Raw genomic sequence first — 10,600 nt, 5'->3', positions numbered from 1 at the left:
TGCAACAATTAATCGCCACCTTGGCATTTGTACTTTCCAAATTTGCTCACCTTAACAGATTGAGGACTGCACATTTTTACCTTTAATGTTGTTTTAATATTGAATGTTTTCTTTTTTATATTGAACTTTTACCTTTCAAATTGTATATCAAAATTTATATTTTTATTTAGTTATTTGTTTTATTCTAGAAACTAAGTTTCATGTTTTATACTATTTTTGAATTTTAAATTTTTACAAATAATATTAACATTATATTTAATAGTTATCTCAAACTATTGCACATCTTTAATTACAAATAATATTAACATTATATTTAATAGTTATCTCAAACTATTGCACATCTTTAAAATTTAAAGGTCTCTTATCATGGGACCAACGACATCTGACAACACTCAAGTTCTCAACAGGTATCATCATCTGTCAGATGAGCAAAGATCAATGGCTTAGGGTGGATTTCGAACCAAATGTGGGTAGTGAACACATTTGTGAGAACTTTGCCCGGAATTGAACATTTTAAATTTAATTAAATATAATTAAGTCTATAGTCTATAGACTATAAATCTCTTTTTCGAGCGAAATTTTAAAATGATTAAATAGACTTTAAAAACAGACCCGAAAAGTGACACGAGTATGGTGACGTGCCAGAAAAATGGCAGAAGTCGTGGGACCCACTTCATCTGAAAATAGGTACCATCGACCATTGGATGAGCAAAGATCAATGACTTAGGGTGGATTTCAGCCCAACTGTGGGAAGTGAACACCTTTCTGAGAACTTCGCCAGGAATTGGATATTTTAAATTTAATTAAATATAATTAAGCCTATAAAGCTTTTTTTCGAGCGGAGGTTTAAAATGATTAAGTAGACTTAAAAATCAAACCCGAAAAGTGACATGAGTATGGTGACGTGCCAGAAAAATGGCAGAAGTCGTGGGACCCACTACATCTGAAAACAGGTATCATCGACCATTGGATGAACAAAGATCAACGACTTAGGGTGGATTTCGGGGCGAATGTGGGAAGTGAACAACTTTCTGAGAACTTTGCCCGGAAAAGTGACACGAGTATGGTGACGTGCCCGAAAATTGGCAGAAGTCACGGGACCCACAACAACTGACAACAGGTACCATCATCTGTTGGATAAGCAAAGATCAACGATTTAGGGTGGATTTCGGCCCGAATGTGGGAAGTGAACACCGAAATTGAAACGTTTTAAATTTAATTAAATATAATTAAGTCTATAAAGCACTTTTTTTGGGCGGAAGTTTAAAATTATTAAACAGACTTTAAAAACAGACCCGTAAAGTCACAACAGGTACCTTGGTCCCTCGTCCGTTGGATGAGAAAAGATCAACGACTTAGGGTGGATTTCAGCCCGAATGTGGGTAGTGAACACATTTGGGAGAACTTCGCCCGAAATTGAACGTATTACATTTAATGTCCTCAGAATTTATACTGAAGTAGTGAATGTTTTGTCCTTCGGCATCGAATAGTTATTAATAATAATTAATAAAATTACAACATGATTCTTAATGTCCTCAGAATTTATACTGAAGTAATGAATGTTTTGTCCTTCGGCATCGAATAGTTATTAATAGTAATTAATAAAATTACAACATGATTCTAGATATTTTGCCCTTTAGGTTTTACTTTTCTATTTTTCAGAGTTTTCAAAATAAGAGACTCGTAAATCATAATCGTCTTTCATTTCATGGAAAAACTTGTAAATTGAGGGAGATTCAGAAACAATTACTAGATTGAGGAATGCAAGTTGCAACAGAGACTGTCTGCGCCAATCTAGTGAAATAGAAACTCCAATTTTCGGGTAAAATCTAGAACACCTACATCCCGCCTTTATTGCTTTTGGTAATCTCGTGGTCCAATTTGAGGGTTAGCATTTTCAGGTTTTTATCTAGCATTATTTTGAATTATTAACAATAATAGTGATGGGGAAAAAGGGAAGCAATAGTTCAACAAGAAGCCAAGTGAAAAACAAAATGTACCTAACCGAACTGGTTAAAAGACCAGATTTCACTGATGAATACCATGATATTTATGACCCTTCTATCCATGGTGAAAAGTGTATCATAGATATTAGATATACATTGTCTAGTAAGGCGGCAGATGCATCCAGGGCAAAATTTACTATTTTCAACCCAATGTTAAAACAAAAAACAAACAAAATCGCATCGTGGGATGTTGTATTGGGAAGCATGGTGTTACCTGAAGTATTCCCTTGCCTTGATTTTGTCATGGTCTGCACCAAAAATTATGATGAAGATAAAAAAGCAATTGTCAATAAAAATACAAAAGAGGAAATTCTATCCATAAACGAGGGAGAATTTGCTCGTTTGTTGAACCTAGGATTTGAAGTCCTAAACTCAAACGTCCGAATTGACCTTGAAAAGCTAGTAGGGAATTATGAGAGTCTCGATCCTAGTCGCAGAGATTCATTTATCAAAGCTCTAATAAAGAGTGGTAATGGTATTGTGTTGGATCAGAATCATAAGCCTCCTTATGATTCTAACATTTTTGTTCCATGGGTTGGGGATACTATTTCCTTGTTGTCGTTTTGCCTGGGATTGGAAAATGATAAGGAAGTGGGTGCAAGCCTTCTTGAAATGATTTATAATATCCATTGTGCAGGTCAACCAGTAAGATAGAATTTTATTGAGCACATTGTAAAATCCATGCAAAAACAATTACTAATGATAAAAAAAGGTTCTTGTAAGACATTTAGGTTCTCATCCTACTTGTGCTATCTCATTCTATCCAAGTATCGTGCAATATTCGAGACCAACAAGCTTCAAATTGTGAGCTATAAGATTGATGAGAAGACTGGGAAGAGAACAGAGTGTCCAATATATGATTGGACACCAAAGATAAGAATGCATGATAACAGAAAGAACTACAACCATTTTGTAGACTTCTTTTTGGCACCAATGTATAATGAAATTACAAGCACTCCAATGCCTAGGTTGCTTGTGTCTTGTAGAGATTGCATTCAACTTGGAAGTCAAATAGAATTGGCTGACTGGTTCTTCATGGAAGAATTCATCGTGTTAAGGTTTTACAGATCGACAGTAAAACCATACAGACTTCCAATACATGTGACAGAGAGGGTATTTGCATTAGAGTATGTACGACAATTGGAGAGCACAAATAGGCACTTCCATGGTCAGCAAAAGAAGAGCATATTTCCTTCCTTTCCTTTCTCATGTGGAGGGTTCACATTTGAGAGAAAAGAATTCAATGTGGCACATGATTTTTTGAGAGTTTTTAACTTTGGTGATGAGGGTCTCTGGCAGTATGATCCAATCGGTGTAGTTCAAGCAAGGCTTAAGAAAAATGGGAACTCTTCAGCGTTATGTCAACATGAAAGTAAACCATTGCTAGAAAAGCTTAGAAACATGGACTCCTGGGATGAGGTTAAAAAAGAGATGGAGAAAATTGCAGCTGATAATAACATTTCAACATAAGAAATTTCATCAGAAATTATGGCATTGCAAATGCACACATAGAGGACAACAGAGGAGGGCCAGGGCATCCAAAATAGGAGGTCTTACAATTTCTACCTTAAATATGCTAATCCATCTAAGAAATCTATTCCCAAATTAATTTTGCACGAATGTAAAGAGAATTATTGGACTCAAACCAAAATAAATGATTTTTGGACTATGAGGAAGAATCTTGATGAACGAAAGACAAGTGCAAAATTTGAGAGCATTGACGAGGATGCATAGTTTAGAAAATTGTGGGATATGGAGCATGGCAGGACTGAAGATGATGATGAGCATGAGGTTGCCATTGAGCCCCCTCCAACAACTACTACAGTCTTGAAAATATTAGGTGGAGTCAATGAGTCCATGAAAGAAAAATATAGCAAAGGGGCAAACCTTGTGGAAAAAATGGGTTTCGAAGGTGGTGGTCTAGGTGCCAGAGGAGAGGGCATTTGGTATCCACTTCAGGTACAACTTCCATCATAGTCAAAATCAAAAGGTCATCTTAAACCAGTCATTGGACTTGATTCTTCAGATTCATCACGGATAGGTACTACTCATTACCCTCAGGGTCCACCTACATTTGTTTCAGGTTCAAATCCACAACCACCACCACATCATGGCATTTCCATTGGTGGTGAATCAAGTGCCACTGCCACTGGTGGGGAATCTAGGGATAGTATTCCTATTATTGTTTAGTAAAGTGCCGCTGTGATTGGTGGGGGTGGCATGGGTACTACTACTGATACTAGTTGTCTTGGTGTTGGACAAGGGCAACAACAAAATATCTCTCGCAAGAGGCCACTAGAGGTAGATACTAAATCTCATACTATTGAGAATCTTATATCAAGTGCCACTGACACTACAAATCAATGATTTGCAGCTTCAGATCACACACCTCAAAAGACTATGAAAATTACACATGAAAGTGTTAGTGGGAGTGGGACAGCATCAGGAACTGTTGTTGGTAATCCTTGTCAAGCACTAGTTAAAACCATAGGAATAAGTGGAACTGGAGCCTATGGTATTGGTATTCCTATGTCACCTTTCAAACATTCAATTGTTTCAGCAAGCCTAGATTTTCAATTTCGTGATTACTATGAAAAATATTAACACACAACAAAAGCAAATAAAGAAAAAAGAAAGCATTTCATAGGGTTTCCATGTTTGAAGTTGTAAACGAACAACCTGCAAGGAACAGGGTATTTCCAACATATGACCCAAATAAAGATATGATGGAGTTCATGGTTGTTATGCCCCCGACCCCATCTAAAGATAAAAATCCACCACATAGTCAGATAGATCCCTCTCAATTTCAAGTTAGCACCCTCCAAATAGATTTTTCCAAAGTACATAATGTGGACAAAATTAGTGTGTCAAAAAGGACTAACGAAGTGGTCTACACTTCACTGCTAAAGGTGGAGAGAGAGAAAAATAAATTGGAGAAACAAATGGAAAAGTTATAGGCAAACCTGGAAAACGAAAAAATCAAGGAGGAAAGCAGCAGATAGCAAGTGTAATGATTTACAGAAAAGGATAAAAAATTCGGGCTCTGTAGTAGAAATTGCAGAGCAGGAGAAGATGGATGCAGAATTGAAGGACCTGACAGAAAAACTGGCTAAAAGCAGCAAAAAAAATGTTGAGGAAAAAGCCAGTTTTCAAAAATTATACAAAAGTTATGAGTCCGTTGCCGCTGAAATGAGAAAATTACAGGACCTATTGGATCATGGGAAGGAAAAAGAAAAACATTTGCAAGAGGAAGTAGAGGAAGAAAGAAAAAAATGTGCACAAATGAAAGAAGACCTGCACAATGCAAATGATAAAATAAAAACTTTGGAGGATAGATTGAAAGATAATATGAAAAATACAATGAAGTATATACAAGAAAACATTTGGTGGCAAATAATGCAAAGCAGTGAGAAGTTGTGTGAATGGTTTCAATTGACTGAAAGTATGAGACTAATTTATATAAAAATCAAAGGGCACTATGAGAAGAGCACACATGTTTATTCAAAAGAGGATATGGCAAAAAAGTTTCTGAAAGTAGTCTACAGTTCCAATGACAACTACTTGGCATGCAAGGGAATTAAGAGCTGCATTGATGCCACAGTTAAGACATCATCTATCATTCAAAAATGCCAGAAGCTAAGGGAAACAACAAAAGTTATGGAAAGTTGTGGAAAAAAGATATTGAAGTTGCAAGAAAAGAAAAATAATTTGATTAAACTTGGTTTGTCTAAGCCTGTTGACACATCAAATAAATTCATTGGAGAAGAAGCTTACAAAAAAAGCATGGAGATAAAAATGAAGTCTGATTTAGACTTGCTTCCAAAGGACACAACTCCCCAAAGCTTTCTGGAATTCATCCAACCATTTACAACTCTAAATTCGATATTGGATGAAACAGTAATGTCAAGTAAATCTTCTAAATATGGAATGTTGATGAAGTTGGAGTTGACTTTCCATAGTTTACATAATATTGACCTTCCATCAGACGAAGAGTGGAGCACCCTACAAAAACTGGCACAGAATTCTTAAGAACCATAGCATGTATTGCACAATTTTCTTCTTTTACTCTTAATTTCAAGGTTTTCTGTTTTTCCTGTTTGCTATTTTTCTAATCCAGCCTATGAATCTATGATGCACTCGCTATTTCTATTTTGCTAATCCAACCTATGAATCTATTTTATGAATAGGAAAAAAATAACACTCGCTATTGCTATTTTGCTAATCCAACCTATGAATCTATGATGCACAGTGCAAAACTTCAGCCAGTAAATTTGTATTCTGAAATTCTCCCTTGCTTTAACATTTATGCATTTGTCTATTTTTGATTAGTAGGTTTTAGGCACTGCTATTATCTATGTTTAATTTGTCATGGCGTGAATTAATATTTAATTTTGAACTCTGTTTTTTGAACAGGAGACATCAAACATGTAGCAGATGTTAAATTGCTAATATAGCCTATGATGGCCATATAAATCTGTGCTGAGTTTGTGATTTTGATGTTTAGTCTTCACATGCTGCAAACTTGCAATTCGACCTGAAGCTGTTGTTGCTCCCTTGTTTCTATAAAAGCGAATTCAGGGTCATTTGCAAAGGGTTCTGAAACTTTGTATTCACTTTTGCATGGACATTGAAGAATCACACAGGAGCTGTTGTTGCTCTCTTGTTTCTATAAAAGGGAATTAAGGGTCATTTGCAAAGGGTTTTGAAACTTTGTATTCACTTTTGCAATTTGCATGGAGAATCACACAGATTGGTGTATTATTATTGAATGAATTGTATCATATGGCTATATTTTGAAAGAATTAATGAAAATCTAAGTTCTCGACATGTGTATTACTATTGGATGAATTGTATCATATGGTTCTGAAATGTATCACACAGATTTGAGACTCAAACGTGTATACATAAACAATAAACATCTTTGTATCAATAAACACATTATGGTTTTTTTTATTATGCTATTTTAAATATGGAAATAAAAAGTTGAAAAATACAATTACAAATCAATATTAAATTCTAATTGCAAAAATTAATATGCTTTTGTAATATGAATGATGAGATACAGTAATAAGATTAATAAATACCAATCTCTTACAGTTGCCATTCATCCTCATCAAATTCAGAGCTTTCTTGATTCTTGTCTGTGGTTTGAGTTTCTTCACTCTGAGTCTGCATACCTTCGCCGAACTACATCTCAATGCTACCAGTAGGTGACGGTCCAGTACATGGGGCAGTAGTCCCACTGGCACTTTGGTTTAAATTTTTGCCCAAACCTCTTCCTTCACATGTGGACCTCCAGATTTACAGTGCCCTATCATAAGGAAAAGAGTGGACATCATACCTAGATGTATAGAGCCTCAAAGAATTTTTCAAATTTTTGTCTAGTTTGTTTCTTAGCTTTGATTTTAGGAACCTCAAAGCACTAAAAACTCTCTCATCTTCCATCGAACCCAATATCATGGTAAGACATAAATCAGCAAGCTTCACATATTCTGGCATTGAATCACACAACATTTTGTTCTCAGCTATATATTTCCAAAGCCCTGTTACTGATCCCTCTTTGCGGGGGTTCTCCATTTTGGCATATTGTTCTCTCATAGTGTATGCAAAATGAAATGATTGCTCTCGAAGATGAGTTTCGTCTAATATTCCATTTATAGTTACTCCATTCAATTCTCTGGATATACAAAATTGTTTTATCAAAGTGAGTAGCTTACTTTGAAAATCGGCTGCACTATTGAGACTCCAATAATGAGGAAACACGATAGACATGGCTTCAAGTAGGTTGTTAGGAGGGAATTTGATTCTAATTTGTGAGGAAAGATCATACGCAAATTTCTTCATAGAAGTAGTTACAGTCTCAACAATCTTGTCGAAATCTTCCCTTGTAACTCTTGCTAGTTGATTCTTGGGGTGCTTTCTTGGTTCCTCGAGGTCGACCGTGGCATAGAAGTGCATTGGTATCTCAACTCCCCGTACATTGGCACATACCTCCCTGTCTGCACCGATTTGTAAAAAGTTATCAGGATTGTTCAAATCTGTGAGTGTCCACCACTTAACAAATTTTTTATCAGATAGTGTTGGTTGATTTCGATAGAGATTGTCGAGGGTCATGCATGTCATCTTATGCAGCGTAGCATATTCTGCAATATACATAGCTCTTTTTTGGGCAACCTTCATAATATTCCTCATTTCCTCTAGCATGGGTAGAAGAGCTGCTAAAGTTAAGAGTGTCTCTAAATTACTTAACCTGCTAAGAAGTTCAAGAAATTTCGGTTGATCTGATTCGTCGCGAGTTGTGTGAAATACTCCAATCAAGGATGGATATTCTGAAAACACTTGATGCGCTGGACCATCCAAAGAGATCCATCTGGTATCATTATCCTTGAGAAGCTTGTTCTCATCAGTTATTCCATCAGCAAAGTGTTGAAATTCCATAAATAGCTTGGGACTTCGACAAAAGTGTTAGTAGAGCTCTCTGATTAAAATTTCAATTTTTTTAACCGAAGGAAACTTGCTCACAATTCCAAAAGCTAGAGTCATTCTGTGAGCCATGCAGTGAATTGCAGTAATGTACGGTGCAAATGAAGTTTCAATCTTTGTACAAAGACGGTTCCTGTGACCTTGCATTACTGAAGCTCCATCTGCTCCAACACAAACCAATTTTTTGGCTACCGTCATGTCATCCATACCTCCATATTCAATTAAACTTCTCTTTACTAGTTGAAATATATTTTCCGTTGTCGCACTCTCCTTCATTTTAGCAACAGATAGTAGATGAGGTTGGCGGGTATGATTCTCTATAGTATAAACATGCATGCATACCCATGAAGTATTGTCTACTACCGTAACTTTGTCTAAAGAAAATGCAATAAAGTTTGACTCTCTTATTTTTTCCTTTACATCTTCTTTTTCAACCTCAGCAAGACAACTTGCCCATTCCCATCCACTGATTACTGACCAATGTCTATTAGGATAGTTAGGAACTTTCAAAAAGTGTAATGAACCACTAATTGATGGGAAATCTGTCATAGCACGCCCTTTGCTCAAAATATAAAAAACAATGCTTAATTGAACAACTTTTCCCAGTTGTTCTATTTGCATTGCTTTTCCAAAAATAGCTTCAATAGAACCTTTAACTTCAGCAGGCTTTGTCTGTATTTTCTCATGAAAATAATACTCTTCGGCATTCCTCGCATGCTTACATTCCTCCTTTGTTTTCCATCTTATCACTAATTTTTCAACCCCGTCTATCATTTTTTTTGCACAAACTTTACCCATATGCTTTTCTATGGTGTCAAATTTTAGCTGCAACCTAATTTCCTTGTTATGTTTTCAAGTACAAATCTTACACTTGTATTCTATTGGAGGCTCGCCTTCAATTGGATTCTCCACTGGTTCAATGAATGGATACTTTGATGCCCAATTAATTTGAAAATTCATCACTGACATATCCCACTCCCGATCCTTTTTTGATTGTGGTTCATCCTTTTTTGATATGGCTTTTCTTTTCCCCTTCCATGCATTATCATCAATGGCATTATCACCCAAGTCGATTATATCATTCCGGCTAACTTGGGTATCTACTAGATAATCTTCTTCAAGATCATCCTGATATGAGATATCAAGTTTGCCGCCGTCTTCAACATGCGGTGTAGGTGGCGAATTTTGTACTTGTACTTGTGATGATTTACCTTCCTTATTTTCACCACAATCATTTCCAATGCCAAAGTATGAAGACAACGTTCTGCTTTTTGTTGGCCTCTCCTGGCCTTCCCCACATTCAGGTTTCCTACCCCTCTTCCTGTTCGACATCTCCAATGAAATAAAGGCTGCCAAAAAAATATCAATTTGTCGAAGAAGCAAAAATAGACTATAATGTATAATATACCACTTCAAAAATATGATCGCTCACCTTTAGGCTTTAGGTCACTAGCAGTCGCCAATGCAGTTAACAACAATGTTTTTCCTTGGTCTGAAACTTCGCTATTGATCAAAATTAAAAGCCTAGAACCCACCAAATTGTGTTGAGATAGATCTGATCTTTGCATGTATTTATACCAATCCTTATATGGCAAATTCCGTGGGAATTTTATATGGTATACAAATATTTGGCAAATCCTGCGTAACTATAACACAACTTATGTAATTTTCGAGGCGATTATAGGTCGTCCAAATAATAGGCAAATACAAAATAGTTGGCGAAAGTTGGGGTGAATGGAGACACGCGTCGGCAAGATGTCGGGCGAATTGGGTCCCCCTGGCTAACAAATCTTCACATGCCTATAGGTGAATTAAGGTCATCTATTAAGGCAACCTCGGAGAGTGTAGACAAAACAATTAAATTTACCGTGTGTCCACCATATATTGTATTGTCAAAATCATTGCATAGAAACATTTAATTGCATAAAAAATATGGCGATTGGGTCGTGACTTTGACGAAAATTGATAATATTCTAGCGACTTGGCCACCCCCACAGGGATAACTTTAAGAAACCCCCCCCCCCCCCCTCGGGCAACTGTGTAAAATCCTGCGAATCATACATTATTTTCGGGGGGGAATTTTCATATTGATGGCGAATTTTTTTTTTTTA

This window comes from Cryptomeria japonica, chromosome 7, assembly GCF_030272615.1.
Source record: "Cryptomeria japonica chromosome 7, Sugi_1.0, whole genome shotgun sequence".
Taxonomy (NCBI): Eukaryota; Viridiplantae; Streptophyta; class Pinopsida; order Cupressales; family Cupressaceae; genus Cryptomeria; species Cryptomeria japonica.
Note: the sequence above shows the minus strand (reverse complement) of the source record.